Below are 25,253 nucleotides of genomic sequence, written 5' to 3'. Positions count from 1 at the left end.
AAGCATTACGAAGTTGTCTCCTACCTCCAAGTCATGATTACGGGACATAATGGTGAAGCAGTGCAACATTTATTGGAATTAAAAATGTAAACGTTGAGATTATAAAGTATATTTTGTTGCATTAATTTCATCCTCCAATCAAGATACTGAAGATACAGGTAAGAAGTTCTTCATATTCAAAACTTGTTTAAAATGTAAAATAATGGACTTTTAAATGTGATTTAAAAGTTAATGATAATCACCATTAACTATGGCAATTCTGCATTTACTGTCAGAATGTTGTACAGTTTTTTCTAGTTTAAATGAAAGATTGTACAACCTACAGCTCATATGAAATCACTTTTGGATTCTGGGTCATTTTTGATTGGTTGAAAAGCTCTGATGTCATGTTATGTTCACACCTACAACAAAGAAGTGCATTGAGTTTGTCACTCTCTGACTCTCTTGAGCTCCACTACAATGGGGCTAAGGCTCGTGTAAATGGTCGTAAATCCGCCATGCCAAACTCAAAATATCTCTAATTCTTGGAAACCAAGTTAAGCCTTCTGTGAGGACGTTAAACAGGTTATGAAACAGTCTCAGTGTTATACCCGTGCATCTATGTGACCTACAAAACAAAACAAGGCCATTAGCTAGAAGGCTGAATATTTCTACAGCGCTGTTTCAGATGCCTGTCACTGCTGTCACGAGGTTGAGACCAAACAAAAGGATTTACGCACTCAGACAAAAAGAGCCTTTGTTTACATTCTCCTCTGCAAAGTTTTCAGAGTAGGACTGGTTTTAGCCATTTCCCTTGAAGCACAGACAGACCTTTCTTTAGAGGACACTAAAAACATACACTCCTTGGATCAGCCAAAAGATGTTAGTTATTCTTCTTTGTCCGTGGAATGAACACAAAATGAAAGTTCCCAGTTTCTGCTTGAAATAAGTTCAAATGAGTTACCATAACATAAACCTTTAGAGCTTTTTCGGTGAATGTTTTTATGCTGAAGAGCACTGAGTGCAGCATTAAAAACATGGGAATTCAATATGAGGGAAAACCTACTTCTACTACTACCAAAATGTTATGCAGAATCAGAACCATCCTCTATTCACATAGATTTGTCAGCCTTGATACATTTTTTTGACATCACCATCCCTACTTTTTATATTTTGGCATGTCAAAATATCTGCACCTTGGTTTGTATATTTCCTGTGAACAAATCTCCAAGGTTCTCTCATGTCCTCTCTGTTGCATGTAATGATTGGTGTTTGGAGTGTCAGTGAAATACAACATCTCATTTTACGGCAGCCAGAATCCCCAGCACTGACACTGAGTCAGTTTTATGACTTGTTTTTGTTTGCACACTGTGGGATTTGTTATTCGTGTTTACTCCCTCCCCCTTCCGAGATCACTTCTCAGTCTCTTCATCTCCATTTCGCTCAGGAGACTCCTTAACTGTCTGAGTTGGATCTCCTAGTTGTAAATGTTAATGTGTACCAAGGTGAACGGGGATCGATGAGGATATTAAACCAACCAGCCTCTCTTTGTCTTATCAGCCTGATGAGGCAGAACACGCCATGACACTCTCACTTTCTCATTTTCATCATACACAAACATGCACATGCACACAAAAGATACAAGTAATTCCCTTCAGAGTTTCTTCTGGCCCTTGCACACCCACATAACAGCCTCAATACACACTAATGCAACATCTTCTACTCTCTGTTTCAACTCTGCCTCACTAAATAATTTAATTACTTAACAGCAGCAGCCAGCCATCTATTTCAGCCTCCAAAATGGATGGTAAATTATGGCTCTGTTGGTGGAGAACAGCCTCACTGTAAGGTCTTATGAAGACATATTATAGAGCTGTGCTTTGCTGAGACCTTGTCATTGTCAGAGCACTAAATATGCCACAGGTGGAGTGAAGGATTACCTGTCCTTTGAGGTGGATATAGCACAATTCTGGCTTGGATTAAGTCTGAGGCTATTATTGTTAGATGTGCAATGACTGAAAAAAAAGTGAAAAACAGAGAACGAGTCTATGTTTCTGTGAAGTATAGGAAACATGGAGGAGGAAAGGCACTGGGAATCGAGAATAGCCAGATAAGATGGAAATTGACAGCAGTTTTACACACTAGACATGCAGTCCATCTTGCAGATTTATAGTCATAAGTTGCGAGTTACATTCAAACATCTGCAAAAACTCAACTGGAACCCTTCTGGAGCCCTGGAAAATGTCAGCTGTCACATCTATGTAAACAATGAGAGAATCTTTTTAACTTACAAATGTTCTGATCAATGTTTTTCTTCCAACAATGGATCAAATGACTTTATCTAATGCCTGCAAGTCCACTTGGATCAAAAGGGCATTTTTGCATCTTTAAGCAATTTGTTTTGGATTTGCAACAATATGTTTCCCAGCCCTAACGTTCTGATGACAGGCTTTTTGTCCAAAGTATTTCTTTAAATCTCACTCCACCTGCCCAGCAACACATGCAAAAACTATGTGACACGCTGATCTAGCTTATGTGTCGCGGATCGTTGAAATTACTCATCAAGTGTGTTCCTGGAGTTATTTTGTTCTTCCTTTCGAGATATGCAGGATGTATCTCACAAAAAAAACATTGTTACTTTCTCTAAAATTCACTTCCTTAAATCTCTGTATTTGGTCTCCACCAACCTCAGAGGAAAAATCCAGTATTTTATGAACACACATGCCAGCCATGTTAAAAAAAATATATTGAGGGCTTTTATTTAAAGAAATTAACAAACACAGTAAAACAGTCTCCATCAATAAACAAGTCTGTGTCTTCCTCTCCATCATCCAATCCTATTACAGCCAATTCTTGAGTTCAAGTCCAAATCTGAGTCGTCAGTGCTCAGGTCCAAGTGTCCAGAATTACTCATTCCCATTTCATGTAGCAAGTTAAAGACATGGTCTTTCCGCTCCTTTAATGTCTCACCTGCAATTTGAATGTCACAGAGGTATAGTATTGGGAACACATCATCCCTCCGCTGTGCCAGTACCAAAAGAAGAGAGAGAAGCAAGACACTAACACTGTGAACTGGTGGAGCTTGAAGGGCAGAGCAGCGCTTTGTGTACGTGTGTGTCCATGTCTAAGTGTGTGTTTGTGAGGCTCCTGCTGTTTGTTTACCTCTCGTGCTTCTGCAACACCATAATGCAATGTGAAATCACACACTGGGACACCAATAATATGGAGCTGCAGGATCAATATGGAAGTAGAAAGAGCGAGATGACAGCAGACCTGCATAACGGCACTGATGCAGACTCACAATATGAAAAGGGACCTGTCAGGTAAAGTGAGCAGGAGAGTCAGGTAACGGTTTTCTGTACATTGTTAGAGAGGCCTCTCACATTACAAAGTGGCAATGAATGTTGTTCCAAGGTAAATAGTGGATAAGAGACAATCCTTTAACATTATTAATCCTGAAATATCTGCTCTCAAGAAGGCTTTTAATGTCTTTGTTATGTAGCACTTATAAGTAGAAGATATTTTGAATACTTTTCTTTAACGCATGTTTCATCTCCTCCTTCTGTATCACCAGACAGACAACTGGATTGAGTACTTTTTGTATTTTACTTCCATTGTGCACATACAAAAATAAAACTGAACACAGCAGAAGAGAATTTCATCAGAATCTGAGAATTCCCATGTCACAGGTTGTAACCCCACTCCAGGTAAAGATGTGTAAAAGAAAGGCAATTTTATCGCTCTCTGTGCTGAGCTGTCATCTCATACCTTCTGGCGAAATCAGATGACAACTGCTTGGGACAGGAGACAAGAAGATTAAAGGGCTTTGGTGTATTCATTCTAATTCACTCCTGCAAAACATATGTAAATGAATATGCATGCGCAAAAGAATCCAAAGGCTGAATACTAAACTAAGTATTTATCTGATACTCATTACATCTCTTTACTGTTTCTTAAATGCTTGCAACTGTAGTTACAATTTACAGCTCACTGCCAAGAGAACCTTTGTTTGTATTTTTTAAAATAGCTTCACAGGAAGTGCTTTGTAAGTCAGGGCATAGGATGTGGTTTTATGTGAGAAACACTGTTAGGTAACACAGAGGTAACTCCCACAGGGGTCGCTGAAATCCACAGAAAATGAAAGTTCCTCTATAGCTAGGAGGATGGTAGAGGTTAGTTGATCTTTAAACTTGCTTGAGAAAATGGTCACATTGCAAATATTTAATTACACTCTGCTGAGGTTGGATCCCAATGCATGCCTGACCGCCCCCAGATGTACTCTAGTTGGAGCAACTGCACTCTGATTTCACAGGATAAACCTTGATAATCAGGCCACCACACAGGATAGACCTATTACATTACATGAACCCTATTTGACTTAATTGAGCTCAAGATAATACAATTTCCCTTTACTGTAATTGAGTTTTGTGATGTTATGTGTATTAGCCAAACAGCTACACATTTTGTAGTGACAGTAGAGGTGGAGGTGGTGTTTTGGCTGCACAGCAAGCAGAGACAGAGTGCTGTGTTTAGACGGTGTGTGGTGGATTCCCAGAAAGTCATTACCCTGACAGTGGTCTGCTTCCCCCTGAGGTGCTTCACTTGACAATTTGCCACACTGGAGCTGTGTCTACATCACTGTTTTTCTCTTCATTCATACAGCAGTGATGGGCCACAAACACATCTCAGTCACTTACCCCTGCAGGCGTAGTAGCATTTTCTACCAAAACAAAACAAGTATGGACGCAAAAGCGTTCAATGAGAAAAATGTAAAATGATTGCAACAATCAAAATAGTAGGAGCCCTCGTGTACTACAAACCTCCCCCGGCATGTGAAAATACAGGCTGAGGAAATGTACTGACTGCCCCGTGTATAAAAGTCATTACCCATCCTCCACTCTCCTGTTACAGCCTCGCTGAGGCTCATCTACAATCTACCCCAGGGCTCTCTGTCTGTGTGTTTGTATATTTCTCTGCTGGACCTCATCTTTGTGGTGTGTGTGCATGTTGATGAGTGCAGTTTTCAGTGTATGCTAGCCTGCATGCATTGAGTAATTAGATAATTTGTCATTGTTTATGTCTGCACATTATGCATCTGTATGCATCCTTAGGCCCCTCACGCAATGCTTCCTGCTCAACTCTCTTTTATAGTGGGGTTTATAAGAAAAATGTTTGCGCCCAACCACATCTGACCAATGGTTTTAATCGTACTCCCCACTACCACTCAGATTAGCTTAGTTCGCTAATTTAACTGCCATCACAACGTTAAACATGATAATTTAAAAAAAGGGGTAACATACTGTGTTGCACTGGAAACGACCCATGTTGGAATAAATGGGGTATCCATTGTCTGGAATACTGTTAGCACAAGTTTTCTATGGAAGCCTTACGCGGACACGCAGCCATACATTTATTTACTACATTTTCTCTTGATAACAAATTCATTTGAGACGTTTAACAGGATTTTGATTACATGTCCAATGATCATAACTTGTTTCTCCAGGGTTACATAGCACAAAACAAACGTCAAGCCCTTCACATATTGCAGTGTTGCAACAGCGCCATAACACAACATAAGCTCCACCAACACTATGTCTTTGTATTTACACATTGAATGTGCGTGCTGTAAAATTGGAGTCCCAGTGTGTGATTTCACATTGCGTCATGGTGTTGCAGAAGTTACAGCGGGCTGGTCTGAGAAAATGAACTTTGTTATCCCAAGATAAGAAGGACAATTTTGTATCTCTAGATAAAATAGAAATAAAGAACTTAATTTGTCATCATGGGAAAAGCAGTATCATTACCTCCAGATAACACGATAAGAAGTCTCAAGAAAACGACTTGTAATTCCTCACTATCACACGATAACTGAATAGATCAAATATATAGATGCATGTGTGCACTGTTTTCCACCCTATTGGGCCACTTCGTATTTGACTGGGTGGTTAAATGGTTAAGGTGGCTTGTCATATTGTGTAATGCCCTTTGTACCCCTCCATAGACTTTCCATCCCTCTTCTCCGATTACGTATGAATAAGATAGAGGGTATTTAGAGCATTAGGCTTTACACATTATGACTGATAACTGATAAAAATAAATACACTTCATGACAACTATAGGCTGAAATTACACTTTTATTACAATTCATGTATTCATTTAAAGCTTTAAAATCTGTCACATCTACACTTTCAAATTTCATATAAATTGGTCAGGACAGTTCTATTTTTCATGAACAAATCAGAACAATTCAGCAAGACTTTTGAAACCTGTCACATGTTGTAACTTCTCATTGAATGTGTATCATCAGATTTGTATGGATTGATTAGTGGGTGTATGCTCAGTGACAGTTTAGTCCTGCTCTTATCTTCAAGGATTGCCATGAATCACAGAAGCAATGTCGCCTTTGTTATGAGACTATATGCTGTGTATTTATTGTGTTTACATTGTGGAGGAATGTTGCCTGTTGAATTGGCTTTGCTAGTCTTTTTTGAATTGCAATAATGAAGATGATTGAGCCTCTTGTTTCAAATTGCCTCAACAATCTTCATCAGTCTTTGAAAATAGCAGGAAACCCAAGCAATCAAAGTCCACTCATTATGAGATTGTGTTGTAGCCATGTGCTTTTCATTACAATAGATTCCCTTAATTGACATTGTTAGGTAGGTGGTACTCAGTGTAAACATGAACTACAGCTCCATGTTCGTCAGATCTGGTAATGATAGCTCAGCCTTTTACCTTATTTATCTGAGATGCAGTGATTTGTTTGAAGGAAGGAAGTTATGAAGCATTTCCAGACTATAGTGGGGGAGGGGAACACAGTGTAGTGTAGCTACTCAGTATACATAAATCTATCAAATCTGGCAGCACTGCTCAACTTTTTACTGTGTTATCCTTGAAATGAAGAGTAGTTTGTGTTCTGCAAAATGGCTAAAATGGAAACATTTCAAGATTCAAGTAAAAGGGTGGAGTGTTTTACGATTGTTGATCAGTACTGCTATTCAGAGCTGTCCCTAACTGACTTGGTGCCCCAGGCAAGATTTGAACTGGTGCCCCTTGTATTGTAACCATCTCTACCAACGATAACATCACATAAACAGTTAAAGACAACTGACATATACAGCTTTATGTTTTACACGTTTTCTTTATTTTAAAATAACATAAAAAAATTGGTAACAACACAGATATTCAGCTGGAAAAAATACAATTTCAAAGTGCATAATGTAATAGTAGTAGAATGTATTCAGTCATTACATAACAAAATAATTTTGAAAGTACAGACACTTTCAGCAAAGCAACAATAATGTATTGAGTGATGACTGAAAAGCCAGCAGCAAAATGTTTATTTAAGCCTAGCCAACATTTTCTATTTAATTAAGCTAACAGCTTCCAAAGTGTAAAAACCCCCAACAAAAACAAATAAATCATGAACACTTATGGACTTCAAAAACTGCTTTGGAAACCATTTTTTTAAAAACCAAAAGTGAATAACAAGCTTTTAAATATTTACTGGGATCAGTCCTGAATTTAACCCAACATTAAAGCTGCTGTTGGTAGTCGTGATATAAACATCAGTTCTGAGAGAGATTTTGTATAGTAACACTACCCCTCCCCTCTCTGCTGTCGTAACCCCGCCCACAAAAGATTGTTGTGCACGTTCTATGAGGAAGTAGTGGCTTCCCAGCTAATCAGGGCGACATAGTGGGGCCGCCACTCGACCAAACAGAACTGAGGGTAAGATAAGATATTACTTTATTGATTGAGGGTACGGGAGTAGCTCTGATTGGTCCGGGATAACGGGAACGAGGGGAATAATAACATTGCTTTATACATAGGCATTTGAAAACATAGAGATTTCGCCATAATCTCAAATGACTTCACTTACAGATGAGTACCGATTGGTATTATGACCTTTTCTCCAAGCCTAGCAGAAAAAAGGTAAAGTTTTTTACACCATTCCTACCAACGGCAGCTTTAAATTAGATAGAATAATATCATATTTCTTATTATATCAAATTTTCTTCCTCACTCATTCAGCGGCGCCCCCTATGGACGGCCGGTGCCCCTAGCTTTTGCCTATACTGCCTATGCCATGGGCCGGCCCTGCTGCTATTTATCTAAAATAAGAAATAGCTGGAATAAAAATCATAAATGATATAGCACAATTTTGTGTTTGGGAAAATTAAAACAAAAGAATGAGTCTTCACCTCTTTCATTGTAAAAACTAGCATGCTTTCACTCACCATAAAATAGACATGTGTTAAGGATTAAAGCTTATTGTGCTTTAAATTTTATACTGTTTAATTTATATTTAACGTTATATGTGTATGTTATATTTTTCATAGTTCCTGTTAACCCCAGCCCGACTACAACATCCTTTTCTCCACTGCGACACCGATTTTGATGTTTATGTGACTGGAGTGTGCTTCCTGCAGCGAGGAGCTCAGGCCTACCTCATTTTCTCCTGGCAGGTCAGCCGCTCTGTGTTTCAGTCTGAAGCCGTTGGCTGCTACTGAACCGTTTGGCTCTTTTCTCTACTAGCGAGCAAACCTACAATCTAGACCCAACTGTGCATCCAGCTCATTTTTAAGGGGATTTATCATCATATATGCCCGTGTATCCACAACACATCGGTCATTGGGGATTCCTAGCATCGGATGGCCGGGTCTGCAGGCCGTTATAACGCTTTTTCGAGGTTTAATTAGAGGTAGAAAACAACGGTGGTGGAGGAGGAGGAGATTCCATATTAGGAGCACAGAGGAGAAGGCACCCCCCTTGTGTGATTTGGAGCGTTTGGTGAGTGTTTGTTGCCTTTTTTCGCTATTATTGCCATTATAAATTATACCCGAGTGTGGAGTAGTCACATATGCTTGTATACACGAGGTTTGGGTGGATTATTGCGCTGTTTTCAACGTTTATTTGTCTATTTTCTGTCTGGTGTGGGGGATGGGCAGCGTCAGCGCGTAAGTAGGCGCGCGTACCGTGCATGTGTTGTAGGGCAGCTCTCGTGGTTGGTTTGTGTTTGTGTGCGCGCCCTTCCTTCCTGCAACTCCAGCCAGCTTTGAATTAAAAACACTTTAGGGATATATGAACAATTTTAATTACTCTTCATGCTTTTATTGTAAACAATGAAAACTAATTTGTGTCACTAACTTTTTACCTAACTATTTTATTTGTGTGATTTCAGTCAATAAAGACACTTTTGAAAATATAAGATTAGGATAATAATTGTTTGAATGTTTGAATACACTTTGAACCACTTTGAGACACTGCAAGTGTTGTAATAGGCTGAACAATTACAAATAAATATCACAAGTCTAAATTGGAACCATACTTTTGGCAGACTAAGCAATTTGTCTGACAATTTTAATTGACAGCTCGAGTTGTGTTTTACAGGTAGTTCCAGTCTCAGATGATGATAGTGTTGCTGTTTAACCTTGACTGTCAACAAAGAGTGGATTCTTTAATGTTCCCACGTGTACAGACTGTTATTATATAATGTTTTAATACCAGTGTCAATCTTATTCAAAGCTTTCTAGAGTGCTTTGCAGCTGGTTACTCTAAAGCCATGGGCCCTGTGGGGGAAGGGTGACACACACATACAAACACACACATGCACACACACTAACACACACACACACACCCAAGAGGGCCACTTGCCAACCTTGTGGAGCTCAACTCAATGACACAATGTACCAGTCCCAGATAAGGGGAAATGCTCTGAATCTGGTTAGCCAGAGTCAGGATTCACAGGCTAATTGGGTTGTGGTATTTTTAGCTGTGAATTGAGATTCATATCAAAATTATTCACACACAATGTCTTCTGTCACCATTTTATCCCACATGGGTTTCTAGCTGTGTGGTGTGTTATGATCCACATTAAAGCTTGTAATGAATACAGGCAGCTAATATTAAATGTAGGTTATGTAAACAATAATGTGAGATAAGGTGTCCTGATGAGGGATTGAGACCCCTTGGAGTGCACCATCACAGGGAAACCTTGTTCATTCATCAAGGGAAATGAAGAGGCTGTTCTGTTATTTATTGTTGATTGTTTGTTGTAGAGCCTTAGCAGCACTTCTAATGAATATGTGGTGCGTTCAAAGCAGGTTGTGTTTGTTTTTTAACACAAACAGGGCAGCCTATATTTCATGCACTTTAGTAGGCACTGGGTTTATTAGACTCTAGTTGGCCTTATGATCCAATTTGTCAGGTTAAGTGGTTCAAGTTCAAAACCTTCTATGTCTATTTTTTCTCTTACCATTGACCTGTTTATTCCATCTGATTGTCTTTCTTTCGTTCTCGACTACCATCTAGTTATTTCCTCTTGCACAGGTGCAGCACATCTGCGTTTCAGCTGGCTGTCAGTGTTTGTGGTGCATTCAAAAGCAACTTCTTACAAAAGTGGTGAGACGACACTAGTCTTTGTTTTAGCTTGTGCATTGAGATCGAGAGCGAGTGTCAAGGAAGGGATTCCTGCAACTGTTAAAACAAGTATTGTGTAGTTTGTTGATGCTAAAAATAGTTTCCACCATGCTAGATTACTCTCTGTACATCAATAGAGCAAGACATGGAGGCTAGTAACGTCTATGTTGGTAGAGAAGAAAGATATTAAAGGAGACGTTTCCTGAAACACTTCCTCTACTCTTTTGTTTTCATCCTATTACGTCGATTGTTTCTTACTCCTTACTTAAGCAGTGTTTTGGTAAACTGTTGGTAAACAAACGATTGCAACAGCTGGTTAAAAAAAGTTTACTTCCTGTCTCCTTGTAAGGCCAGTTAAGCAACCTATTTGCTTAGCTCTGATCTGATGTAAGTTCAGTGAGGTTGTCTTAAAGGATTTTTCTTGCTCCATTGTAGATGACTCACAGTAAGATCAGGGTCACACCTGAACAACACATCATGTCCGACAAGCCAGATTCTGCTATTGTAAGCTGGCTTGACAAAACCTTAAACTAAATCAGAGATAATGGGTGTCAAGGCTGTGGTGTCTTTTCTTTTAAGTAGTAAAAATTATTTTCATCAGACTCTGAAAATGTGCTTCCTTTAAGCCAACCTAAATCTGATATTTTGAGCATACCCACCCGAGAAGATTGGATCTGCAACATGAGTGAAGAGCACTCTCACCCAGTTAAAAGAGAGTCATGTTTTTGACATTAAACCTCCAGCTTTGGTTCAACATACCTCTCTTATCCATTAATCTCACTTCAAAGTAAACCTACCTGCATAAGTTATGTTGGTTCTTTGGTCTATGCAGATCATGATCACTTCACATGAGACAAGAGAAGGGCTCTCATCTACCCAAGAGGGCAGCCAATAAATGGGTAATTTAACTTTGGTAATGCATACACTGGCTAGCTGTACTGTGAGCCAACTTAGAAGTCTGAGAACTACTAGAATCCACAACGGATGTAATCTCTTTAAATTAGGGATGTAAATTTCATGTATTTTCCGTGATCGATCTTTGGAAATGTTAACGATCAATTATAGTTTAATCATTAAAAAAACGTGAACGTGTTCCATGTCAAAAATAATGACATGCGTTTTTTTCCCCTCAATCAAATTTTCCTTCACGACACAGTGTATATTACTGACATATGAAACGGCTACAGATCATATTGAGATGTTCAAAATGTTAACATGCTGAATATCAACGTGAGGAGCAGGCTTATAAATAATCTCTGTGGACGCATGTTCATAGAGTGAAGACTCAGACTACAACATGTGGATTTACTGCAACAGGACAACTGAACAGAATAAGACTTTGGACTCAGTGTCCAGTTTTTTTCGTTCTTATTGAGATAAATAAGCATGTGAACGCGGTCATGTGTCTGCCGGGAGTGCAACCGGGTCAGAATCAGTCTGGCGGTGGAGAAAAAAAGCGCTTGTGGAGACCTGTCACTCAGCTGCAGCCCACCGCTGAGCGTCTCCGCTGTGAGCAACACCTTCATTCAGCTGATTCTGAAACATGCTTTAAACTTCAAACACCTCCACTCAGTGAGTGACGAGACAGCAGCCTAGAGACTTAATGATGTTGAACAAGCAGAGTGAAATGCAGATAGAGCCCTCCACTGTTTAAAAATAATATCCAGATACAAATGTTGTTGAATTGATTTGAATCCACCCTTATTTATATCGATTTTTTACCGTCTTGCGATATATCCTTACATCCCTAGAATCCACCATTAGAATACACACACACTAGAATGGGTAAAATACCATCTTTAAAACAAACCTCTTATGGTTATCTTGGCCTGATTTGCTGTTTTATTTGTAGCTTTAATCTTGCATGATCTTTTTAGTTGTTATGAACATCTCTTCAATAAGGTGTCTCTAGCATTTTGTCCATTCTGGATGAGTCGCACACAAACAGAAGTAGGAAAACAAAGCAAAAATCAAACAAAGCAAACAGACAATAACACCCTACAGACTGAGGAGTCGACAATACAAGTGTTAAAGCCAATGTCTCCGTGTCTGCGCTGTCATTGTTTGACTTCAGGATACCAGATAAAGATGTTGAACATTTACAAGCTTTTTATTGTTGTAGGGATGTGAACCTCATGCACCCAGTATGTGTTCCTAGTAATAATGTGTGCCTTTAGTTGACTAAACAAAATGATGCAAAATTACTAAACAACACATTTCTACTTTTATCATTGTAGGCCTGAAATGCTGGTGAAGTGTTGGGTAGTGGTGCGACGATTTACCAATTAGTTGACTGGTTAGTTGGATAATGGTTTGGATAGCGGAGGACTAGTCCACTGTTGAAGTAGTCGTTGGTTGTGGCCAAGCGGCAACCTCCGGTCCCAAAATATGAAGCCCATGCGGAAGTGTTATAAACTGCAGGGAACACTGTAGCTGTTGGCTAGGAGGCTCAAAGCCCGCCTCTTTACCTCACACTAGCTCGACAGCAGTTAGATTGACTTCATCATTTCCAATATGGCTCCCGCCAATGATTGGCTTCAAAACAGCGCTTCAGAAACAGATGAGTGACGTCACGGATACTACGTCCATTATTTACAGTCTGTGGTTGCAGCCTTATTGTTGAGATGGAGGCTGCAGCTCTGGATGTAAATAAGCTCAGATGACAGATGGCATCTCGCAGCGTGGTGTGGTTTGGCAGTGTTCTGATTGAGTAAATGGAGATAATAAAGTTGTACTTAGGCTGTGTCTGGTGAAAATGGCACATCACCACTCTGCTAGAGCAATGTGCAATCAGCAGGCCTTGTCATGCACACAAACAAGGATGGTGGTGCTAGCTCTGCTATTGTTAGCCCCACTTGGGACAGCAGTTTTACATAATTTGCTCAATTCTGACTGTTTTTCAGAGTGAGTATTTACATGTAGAGAACTGGGTTGGTCAAAAGTTACATTTCTGTTTACATCACCAGGAAGTTAGTGAGTTAGGAATACCCCTCGCTCACGGTCAAATATTGCTTCCTGGAATACAGAATACAACTGACTGTAATGTGTACAATATGCAAAAGTCAGAGTGATGGGGAGTTTTGAAAAACACCAGTGTATGTATATATTAAAGCATCCATTGAGTTATAGTATTTTGGCTGTCCTTTTGTAATGAGGCATGTTTTTGAAATGAGCTAGCATACACTAAATAATGATTGTGAGGAGTGGAAAGCCTATCACAGTGAAAGACTTAATGTTTCACTTCATATTGGGGAAATCATGATTCTTGAGCGCAGCTTTTTAGTTCTTGAAAGAGAAACTTCAGAGTATTTTCGTGCTCTGAATGGCTGTAACTCACTTCTTGTACATTTTACAATCTCCCTAGCTGTTAAACGTGATTGGTATTTGACAGCTGATGGCCATGGCTGCATTTTCTCAACCAACAGGCTTGTTGACCTTAACTGTGTCCTCTTTTCTCTGTGTGTATTACAAGCAAGGTTACCTCTCTGCTCCTGACATCAGAGCTGGAAACAGAACAAAAAAAGATAAATCCTTGATGTTCTTGTTTCTATAGAGTGACTCATTTATTTTGCTGCTCTCAGTTATCTGTTGTACAATGAAGCTGTAACTTAAAAAATAGCTGAAATATAATGTAAACACTGCTAATAAAGACAGTGTTAGTCCTCAGTGTTGCTTTCTCAGAGCAAACGTTGAGAACAGGACACAAGAATCTGGTTATTTTCGGAGCAGGCAGCTGAGTCATGTTACGTACACAGGACACATTGATTAGTTGGCCTTATTAAATCACAGAGGAAGAGTGCTGGAGTAGTACAGTTATGTAACCGCTGCTCGTCAGTGTTGTGAATTGAAAAGGGAAAGACAAAATGGACAAAGAAGTGCAGTGAGTGAAAATGTCTTCCTCAGTTAGGTAATGGCCTGACATGAGCTGGAGAGATGCTCAAATATGGAGCAGTCCTTTTAATGCTTGAGTAAATTACATTGACTGATAGAAGAAATACAATGCTGTGTTTTGTGACGATGGTGTGTGAGGGGGAGGTGTGGCAGAAATACTATTAACACACAACGATGTAATCCAATGCAGCACAATAGCAGCACAAAGTACAGCCTCTGAAATGAAAGTTATGTCACATCCTGTTGACACATTTTTTGATCCAAATCAGACAGTGGGTTGTGAGTGTGGTGTGTAGACTTCCTGAGGGGTCGTATGGAACTTTTTATTGATTGTTTCACTTTGAACTAAATTGTTTTCAGCAAGTCCTTCATGAGCAGGAATGTCTTGTTTATAAAATAGAGTTTGAGGATTTTAAAGATATCTCTCTAACTTCTAGAGCTGCTTTACAAATCATGACTTTCATGACCCACAGCATCCTTTGAAAGAAGTGAAATGTTAGCTTTTTCTATTATTAGATCAACACCAAGCTAGCAGCGTTATCTGGCTGCGAGAATTGAAGCCAATGCGGAAGTGTTGAAAACTGCCATTCCTCGAGTGTCTGCTTGAGGCTGGCTCCAGAAGTACCGGAAACCACATTAATTCAGAAAAGCAGCTCTTTACTGCAGAAGTAAACATGTTTTCAGCCTGGTACAAAAAATGGCTTCAGTCTGAAGAGCTAATTTCTCGATCGGCACTCAATGTATGGGGCGGTGATTTTTTTCATAATGCAGCAAGATATTAAGATTTTGAGTTTTCCATTATGAGAGGCACAGCTGACTTGATTGACAGGCAGGAACACTGTAGCTGTTGGCTAGGAGGCTAGAAGCCCGCCTCTTTACCTCACACTCACTCGACAGCAGTTAGGTTGAGTTCAGCATTTCCAATATGGCTCCCGCCAATGATTGGCTTCAAAACAGCGCTTCAGAAACAGCTGGGTGACGTCACAGATACTGCGTCCATTATTTATACAGCCTATGATCAAGACTAGGTTTGCCAAATTGGTCGGTGTTTTGTACTGGCAAACAGATCACATTAGTCGTCCACTGGCCTCTGTAGTGATTAGTCTTTTCGGAATGTTGTTGCCACCACCTCATCTGTTAATGGATGCTATAACAAGCATGGGATTATTCCAGATTAATCCAGAATTCATGATTTTCAGATCTGAAACGGTGACCCATGCGAACCATGATACCTGTAAAAAAACATGGTTAAATAGGGGTGTAATAAGAACCTCTTAAACCTCAGTCTCTGGCTTCTCATGTTCAAGTATCTGTGACAATGTTTGTAATAATAAACCTGTTGTTCTTAAATTAGCAGCGGTAAGCCACGTTAGCTGTTTGTGTTTATATAGGTCGCTGTGTATTTACTTGAAAGAACAAGACGTTAGCCTCCAGCTAACAGCCTGAAACAAAAGTAGAGTTGTTTTTGTGTCTTCACAAAGAAAGCTCAAAGAAAGCTGCAACCAGCTTTGATGTCATTGAGGTCCAGAGTAGAGGGTGACACGGGATTGGATTTTCTTCCCATTTTTTCTCTTCTTTTAGTCTTTAGGCAATACATACCGCAACGAATAGAAGTGCATTAGGCATTACCTTCACAATTCCCATACCGTATTTTGTCAGCACTTCACTTTCACTTCACATCAGAAAACCTGTTTGTTTTTGCATTATTTGTGGACGCAACACAGACGTGCTCCTCCGCCTGCAGCGCACTGATCAGCTGTTCAGGTCTGCAGCTTCAAAGTCATAAAAATACAACCAAACTTTATAATGAGGGATTCTGACTGCAGCGATGTCATGCCGTTTACTGCAGACACACGTGGACACCTTTATGAGCCAGAGTTCAAAGAGGAAAAAACGATTCAAGTTACCACACCACGTTACCTGGTGGTGCAGGTGTTTGAACTGTGAGCTAATGTTCACAGATTACACACAATGAACCGAGAAAACTTCTTGCTGTCACAAGTAAGACTTAACAACAGTCCCTCTAGACCTTCCTGCTCTCGTCTGCTCCTGTAAAAAAATTTTATCCTGTACCGTCCCAATCACGTGATTAATTCATAAATTTGACTCCCATCCTGCGGGAATCCCATGACCCGTGGGATTCCCGAAAAAATGTCAGCCTCTAGTCCAGAGCGCAGAAGCTTTATTCAAATTTGGAAAATCAGCACTAGTTAACCGTAGAATACGAATGGAGTCACATTTTCTGTGCAGCGCTGCAGTATTGTCTTAATCTTCTTACACACTGCAGCGCTGCAACAAAACTGGAACGGAGTTCCGCCATCATTGCACCCTTTGTTTATGTTGCAGTATGTGTTTTTACACATTTACGGGGTTGCGGAAGCGCGAGAGGCACAGCTTGTAAACACAGTAGGGGCTACTTACCCACACACACACACACACACACACACACACACACACACACTCTGACATCCAAGTACACCCAGGCATGTATTGCTCTGCCGGCTCTGACGCTACACATCGTCACCCTCTTCCCCCCCATTCCACCTCTGTTCCAACTCTAAGGGAAGATCAAAATGGGGAACAACTATACCCCAACATTATGCCTCCACGCGTTCCACATTGCAAATGAGGCAGAACAGGGAATAAACATCCCGGCGTGAATAGGCAATATGTCAGAGCCCCTCTCTCTCTCTAGTATTTCTCTCTCTCTCTCTCTCTCTCTCTTTCTGGACCCTGTCTGACTAAAATGTCTGTTTATTACAGCACAAGCAGTGAAGAGAAGTAGAGTCAGATTTTAATGATCATGTGACGAGAAAGGAGAGTTGACCCAAGGCGACATAAATGTGCAGTTTCTCACCATGACGAGAATTCAGCATCAAGAATAAATATCCCAAAGTGCTGCTATCACATTCATTCAGATAAGATACATTAGAGTGATAGACAACACCCAGAATGTTACAACCTGTGGATTATGGTTCAAATATCAGGTAAAGGATATGCTGAGTAAAGGATATTGTATAGTGAGTGGGTGAAGGGATTCTAATCTGCTGTAACTAGAGCTGGGCGACATTGAAAATGATGTTATCACGATCAAATATTTCATATCAGTCGATAAAGATAATTATCACAATATCAAATCATTATTCTATTTACATTTAAAGGCAGATTTTTGGTCCTGAGTGAAAGTTGAAGAAACACAGTTTGTTTTTGTCTGGATTTCGTTTTCTGATAATCTTCTTCAATCCCTCATTTCTGACGGTGCTAACAGGAAGCAGGTCTTTTGTGCAGAGCTGGTTAGGTTTTGAGTTTTCTTCCGTGCCGCTGTCGCTCGTTTCAGCTGTGTTATCATTCGGCTGCTTATATATTTAAGCCCCACCTACCTCTATCCCCGCGACATGATTGGCTGTTCCATGCCGTCTTCTTCTTCTGTCTGATGTTGGGTGACACCTAGCATTTAAGGCACATTAGCACCCCCCAGTGGTTGGCAAGTTTAATTACAGGTTATTTTATCGCATGTTTGTTATATTTATATTGAGAAAAATTATATCACGATAATTATTGTTATCGAGTTATCGCCCAGCCCTAGCTGTAACCAATATCCATTACAGTTTCAATTCTCTCAATAGTGTCTTATCAAAGAGATGAATGAAAACAGTTTGTTGGATTTTGGATGTTTACATGATTTCCAACTTGGGACCTGAACTGCAACGAATGACTATTTTGATCGTCAACGATTATCAGAATAATCCGAATAAATCTGATATTAACTTGCACAATAACCCAATGATGATTTTAAATCAGGCAAATATTTGAGGTGAGGGACTAAAAATGTGTCTCTAACTCTGTGCGTGAAGTTGTTCTCAGCGTGCCTTTTTCTCGCTTGACGTGCATTACTGACGTGCTGGTCTACAGATCGGCTCTGTTCTTTGCAGCATTGAGTAAAAGGCTCCAGGGTGTAGGACATTTTTTGATGCCATGTTGATGCATCAGTTGCTGCCATGTTGCATTGTTCTGTTTACCCGTCACTTCCACGTCTTTGTTATGCATGTACTACACATGCTGTACTGTGCTATATTAAGCAGAGGTTGTAAGAATACGAGACGTCTCACCACTCAGTAATTTATTATGCAGTGTTTTTTTTACTTATTGCTTCCTGGTCGCTGTTTTGCATACGCCACTCTCAGCAAAGATAGTAAGGATGCAAGATGTCTCACTCCAGTGCAGGATTTTTGGTTTGTCATTATTTTTAAGTTCTGCTGTAGAGGAAGGAATGTCCGGACATGTAACTTCATTTAACACTTTGCTCTGTTGCGATGATGTTAAAAAGGTAGAAAGGGTTGTAGAGAGCCGACACATGCTGTAAACCATTGTGTGCTGGAGAGACTTGAACATGTAGGTCTGGACCTGTTTGCTTGTTTCTTCCTTCAGAATGCAGAGCAGCACTTTGGTTAGGTTCATGTGCTAAAACAGGTTTAGAGGAACAGATAATATTAAGCGCTCTGTCTGACCCCCACACACACACACACACACACACACACACACACACACACACACACACACACACACACACACACACACACACACACACACACACACACACTACTTCCACACTCAGGTCTGCTTACATGCATGTACACACTCAGTTGACAGCAGCCACATTGTGTGTGTGTGGAAACCCCAGGGGTCAAGTTCAACATTGTGAAGAATGTGTCTGTGCAGGGAGGCCCCTCCCCCTCCCTACCCACAAGGCTTTGAAGTTTACAGGCCTTCAGCCCCCCCCCCCCCCCCCCCCCTCTGCTGCAGAGACCAAGGGTGGTTATTCGTGTCCTGCTTCCGTCCCAGCCTTAAGCTGGCCGTTTAAATAAGAGGCACTGGGTTATTTCTGCATATTCTTCCTATGTGATTTATGAGATGTTGTGTTTTTGACAAAATATACACCATAATCCTTTTCAATCATTTTAATGAGATATTTCATTGCTTGTATGACGGTTTTGTGGTCGACTACATGATTAAACATAATCTCCCTCCAAAGTCATTCAAACAAGTTATTGATATTTTAGTAAAGTAGTCCTGACACGTGGACTTATGTTTTGTCTGAGCTCTAGTGCAGCTTCCCGCCACTAGCTGGAGCTGTAGTTCCGTTTGATGCCGACTACTGCAGGTTGTAAACAACAACAGATGATAGGAGGCCTCTCGTATTGTGGCGCGGCTTGGGGTATTTTGATCCAGTAATCTGAGATACAGCTGTGTCTTGTTAACTCGACCAGATCCATGCCTTACAAACCTTGGCATGTGGACGTTAATGTACAGGGAGGCCCAAAGGCTGGGGCTGCTAGCGCGGTAGTCACATTCAGCAAACGTTACCATCATTGGCCCGCATTTGGATTATTTGGCTAGTCTGAATTTTAATTTCTTTGAACAACTACCATAATAGTCACATGGGAACATCCCTAAATAAGTTGGTCCCACCATCATGCCGCTATCATTTATGTTGAAGGCAGGACACAGGGTGTAGATATGGAGTGTTGAAATGGCAGCATGAAAAGAGTTAATGGAGAAAGGTCGGTCCATCATCTTGTTTGTGATCTCTTTGGCCTTAGTGATGTTTGTTCAGATTTTTGTTCTTTGAATACTCTCTAGTCATCAGTTGCTGAATCCATGCTGCTGTTGTTTTGCACTCTTTTGGTTATAAACCTCTTCATCTTTAGAAAAGCTGACCCAAATACGTAGAAGCCTTGAAGCTTTGACGTTGGCATGATGATGGAGTTAATATATTCATTTGAATGTAGTCGTTTGTATGGTTATATAAGCCTTACCCCTCTGAGAGTGGAGGATATACGTGGACTGTTATCCGGCAACGGAAGCAAAGTGTTTGCTTTGAATCCCTGCCTCATCGACACCTTCAGAGCCAATGTTGACTACATTTGGATATCATTGGCTTCAATGAACATGTGAACTGCCTGTGGAATGGATTTATGGTGTGATGTGTATATTAACTAGTAACACCTGAAGCTCACACAGTGCACAGAGATAGTTGAAGTAGAGGTTCAAACACAACGTTGATGTTTGGTCTAGGTGATGTTTTGGAGTAGGGATGGGCATTTCTAGCCAAAATTCTATTTGATTATCCATTGCATCTATTCATCTATTTTCTGAATAATCCCCCCCCCCCTACACACACAAACACACACACACACACACACACACACACACACACACACACACACACACACACACACACACACACACACACACACACCTGTCCCGTCAACAGCCTGTTTGTGTAGCAGTCGCGTCAACCAGCAGCAGGACGTAGAGCTGCTAATAGCGGGCACTAACAGCGTCTGTCTCGATCTTTATGTCTGTGTTTCTGTGGCTTGCCGTTTATGTTTAGATTTCTCAGCCATGCTCAGTCTCTGGAAATACATGTGTAGTAGTGTGAGGTTCAGAAACGGAGAAAAGGCCTCGACTGTCGCGAATGTTTTCTTCTTCTTCTGTTACTTAATGCAGCTTTAAAGCTGGGGTTGGAAATCAGATTTAGATACACTTTTTGTTATACTGGTTAAAATGATCTTTATGTCCTGATGGCAATCAATACATAATGTGTTCTTAAAAAAGAGTGAAGAAAAGCTGCTATGTACAGCCGGAGTAAACCTGGGAAAACACCAACCAATCACCGTTTTTTGGGTGCCAAAATTTCAAACCATTTAAATTCCGTCCTGCTGTTCTGCCCGCCTCCTGCGCGTACATTTCCCCGGCGTGAACTCCGAGTCCCCGTCTCCTGTCTCTGCTTCCCCTGATTCTACTCACTGCCCCACTCGCTCGACCTCGTGCCTGTTCCCTCTGACCCGATGAGGTGCTTTGCTCAGGACTGTAGTCCGGATCAGAGTCTAAAAAGCTCTCACCACAGGGGCTCTGACAAGAAAAAGAACTAATGACATTCAGTAAGTCCTACAGAAAATGTATATCGTAGCGTCCGTCCGGACGCTGTAGTGATGACGAGCCGATTCGTGAACACTTTAAGCTTTAATAACTGGTCACTGTCGGCAGTGATCACGTCAACCAACAAAACAACAATCAATGTTTGAATGAATGAAGAACTTCTCTTGTCTCTCCTCTCTCCCGCTGCACACCCTACACCTCTCCTGATGCCTTCACTGACTGTCAACACTGTAGGAATTAAGAACATCTTCACTGAACATGTTTAACAAACAGTAGAGCTGTTACAGTATTATATATGTTATAACTTTTCTCCTGATATCGTGTCACCAGTACAACTGGATAATGCTAGCATGACAGTTGTGAGTACTAACAGCAGCCATGTTTATTTGTGTTTTTAACTTTCACTATGATAATGTTTTGGTGAGGACCGGTTTTGAATCAGTCACCATCATATGGTCGCAAGTCAGCAGCGCTCGTGCATGTGAGCGGGGGGGGCGTCCTTTTGAAGGAGCGCCGAAGGAGGAGGGGGGGTTAGACGGAGTCATGAGGAAAAGCTACTTTCAAATTCATGCTAGTTTTCCGAGACTACCAACCCTAGCTTTAAGATGCTTTATTGCCACCGTCTGGCGGGAATACTGTATTACAACAAGGCACTGTTAAAAATTATGAAAAATTGTACTTTTAAAATGATAAAATATTTGCAGCATCCTTTGATTTTTACAAAGTGAACAAATATTTGAATATTCGAAAATCATTGCCCATCCCTAGAATTGAGTTAGAATACATCTTCAGAATGTTGACCCCAAGTTTTGGCCCTTTGATACAAAATTTATCTCAGATATTTAAGTTCTTAAATAGGGGTGAGTATTGCCAAGAACCTCACGATACGATACGCATCACGATACTTGGGTCACGATACGATAAGCATCACTATATCACGATATCACAATATTGTGATGTATTGGGATATTCTACACAGTTAACGAAGAAAAAATAGAGATAGTGTTTATGTAAATCACACTATTACTCAAAATTGAAAGGACAAATTAAGTCAAAACTATTTGTTTGAAAACAACTTTTCCACTTTATAGTTTTTGAAATACTGAAGTTGTATTTTAGTTCCAACTCGCCTAAAGTGTGAAATTGTATTATTACAAAAATATCGATATCGTCTTGGAGGTCAAAGTATCGCGATATATTGCTGTAGCGATATTTTTTCACACCTCAATTCTTAAAGCTTTAAGACACTCTATAGCCATTGTCTAGCGGGAATACTGTATTACGCCCAGGCACTGTTAAAAAAAACAATGAAAAATTGTACTTTTAAAATATTTTCAGTATCTCTTCGATTTTTGCTCAGTGGAGGAATATTCAAATATTCGGAAATCATTGCCCATCCCTAGAATTTGGACCCCAAGTTTTTGGCCTTTGATACAAAATACACCTCAGATCTTTCAGTTTAGTTTTTAGTTTAAGACACCACAGTGCTGAGGTCTGACACATTTTGTAACGTCTTAACTGAGCTGCTTAAATTTCCTCACTGCGTAGACCAGAGTATGTTTTGCAGCGTATTGGTTAACCTGCGTGCTAAAACTAATGTCAGTCAGGCTCGTCAGTGTACCTCTGCAAGTAGACCACACTTGCACAAGACTTGTGCTAGTTTATAAACACAGTCATCTCAATAGTTTCTGTTGAAAAAAAAAAAAGATAAAGCAGTCCAACTTTTTAAAGAAAAGCTACTCTATCAGCCGGTCAGATTGTCGGCCAGCCAGGTAGAATACCTCATACATATCTGGATCTGCTGAAGACCACTGGCATGTAACATGATTATACTTTACAGCATATTAAAGACATTTGAAATATACTAGAAACCCTAGAATCTTATCATGCTCACATCTATAACCCTGGTGACTTCAGTCGTTTCACAGTTAATCCACTGATGCATTTTTATCCATATTTATCTGCTGCTGTAGCTCCTCCTGATGTTCTTTATTTTTAACATTGTTCATTCAGCTCGTATTTACTGTCCATGAACGGGGGGACATAATCCTCCCAGCGGAGTTCACATCACTGCTTAGACTCCTCAAGCATTTTCTGCTAAATCTAAACCTAATCCTGTTCTAGAAATGCTGAGGTCCTCGATGTACTGTACGCGTCTGTGATTGAATCACAAGAATTACATTTTGTATTAAATTGTAAAAGGAAGCCTTTTTTTCATTCTTTCTGACGGATGAAAATGCCCCACAGCAAGTCTGTTCGTCTGTTGCTGAAAAGGAGGAGAAGAGACAGTGTGCATTCCACAGCTTCCAGGACAGGGTTGACCCACCAGCGCAGGAATGCCATGCTGCAGCTGCAGGATTGGTGCAAATGATTCTGTTATGTGAGCTACCAAACTGCTGGTGTGGCTTTAGGCAGTGCTGCTTTTGTCAAACATGTTTGGTTTTGCTACTGGAGTGTCTTTGGGAATTTGTTCTGAGATGGAAAATCTGAGAATGAGGCTTGTCTCAGCCAATGGGAGTGCATGATACTGAAAGCACGTTGCAGTGAGGTTGTATTTCAGTGGAGTTGTGAATGAAGACTTAAATGTGTTGTTTAGTTAAAACACCAATAAGTGACGCTGGCCATACTAGAATTAGACTTTGTAAAAATCTGTTATGTTCAGCTCATCCTCCTTCATTAAGTCATTGCTGATGTAGATAGTAGATAAGCTGCAGAGTAGAATGTTGTGTGTGTGTGTGTGTGTGTTTGTGTGTATGCTAAGTGTTGTAACGTGGAAGAGTTGAACTTTGTTGTTCTACAACAAGTTTTGCAAATGCTTACGTCAGAAGCACTGCTCCTTCAAAATGGTTACCCTCAGTGGCCTTTCATCTGAAAGAGCTCCTGTGTTCATGTTAGTGATTCTGCCTGTGCTGTGGTTGTTCCACTGATAACTACAGATACGTCAACTGACCTGCTGTTATCTCTGCTCGCCTGCTCTCTGTCTCTGGTGAATGTGTTTGCTTATTTCCCCCACCTGGCGTTTCCTGCCTTTAATGAGTATCCTCACAGTCGGGGTGTCAAAGGTTAACTGTTGGTTGGTTAAGTACCATCATTCTTTTGTTGAGTAAATAGGTTGATTTGCATACACTGTTTAACAAATGCTCACTTCGCTAATGGCATCTCCGGCAAGCCGTCAGAGGAAGAAATAAAGCAAGCTAATCAAGTTTCACTGAGGAAACTGATCTGTGGAGAGGTGACACTGATTAGAATCTTCAACTCGGTTGTAGTAGCGCTGCGCTGCGCTACTGCAGTCGCGCCCTCGGTTGCTTTATATCAGGCTAAAGTTTGAAGTGTTCCGGTCTGTAGTGTGAAGTAATTGAGCAGCTTATCTCACCACAAACAAGCTGTCTTTAGCTTTGGTCCTGGCCTCACTGGCCCCCTTTCCCTTTGGTGAAGCATTACTTGTGTACCTCATCAGAGAGTGAAATCCCAGGTGTAATCCAAGCTAAATGTTGCAGGGTCTTTGCAGTGCTCTGATGTGTTGATTTGTGTAATCAGGGAGCGTTTGCTTAGAAAGAGTGCAGGGTTCAATCTGGAGCATCTTGGTTTTACTTAAATTAGTCTGATATGGGCTTTTATTAGGGATGGGCATTTCAAGCCAAAATACTATTTGCTAATCATTGGCTTCTACACTGCTCAGAAAAAAAAAGGCAACACTTAAAATTACAGTGTAACTCCAAATCAATCACACTTCTGGGATATCAACCTGTCCAGTTAGGAAGCAACACTTATTGTGAATCAATTTCACCTGCTGCTGTGCAAATGGAACAGACAACAGGTGGAAATGAGAGGCAATTAGCAAGACAACCCCTATAAAGGAATGGTTCTGCAGGTGGAGGCCACAGACAATTTCCCTGTCCTCATCCTTTCTGCCGGATTTTTGGTCACTTTTGCATTTTACCAATGCCCTCGCCACTAGAGGTTGCATGGTGTCTGCAACTCACAGAAGTTGCTCAGGTAGTGCAGCTCATCCAGGGTGG

The 25,253-nt window shown here is 40.5% G+C and overlaps 1 protein-coding gene across 2 annotated transcripts in view; it reads left to right on the top strand.

Moving 5' to 3' along the window:
• The first annotated feature begins 8,424 nt into the window (after positions 1–8,424).
• Positions 8,425–25,253, top strand: part of tbl1xr1a (tbl1x receptor 1a) — a 58,021-nt gene continuing 41,192 nt past the window's right edge. The window contains exon 1 of one of the 2 annotated variants that reach the window (XM_034702919.1): positions 8,425–8,772. The gene's annotated coding sequence lies outside the window, so the exon portion shown is untranslated. The remainder of the gene's footprint in view (positions 8,773–25,253) is intronic. The other variant, XM_034702926.1, reaches the window with a different exon arrangement.

Source organism: Notolabrus celidotus, chromosome 2 (genome assembly GCF_009762535.1).
Source record: "Notolabrus celidotus isolate fNotCel1 chromosome 2, fNotCel1.pri, whole genome shotgun sequence".
Classification (NCBI taxonomy): domain Eukaryota; kingdom Metazoa; phylum Chordata; class Actinopteri; order Labriformes; family Labridae; genus Notolabrus; species Notolabrus celidotus.
Note: the sequence above shows the minus strand (reverse complement) of the source record. Positions and strands in the feature narration are given on the sequence as shown.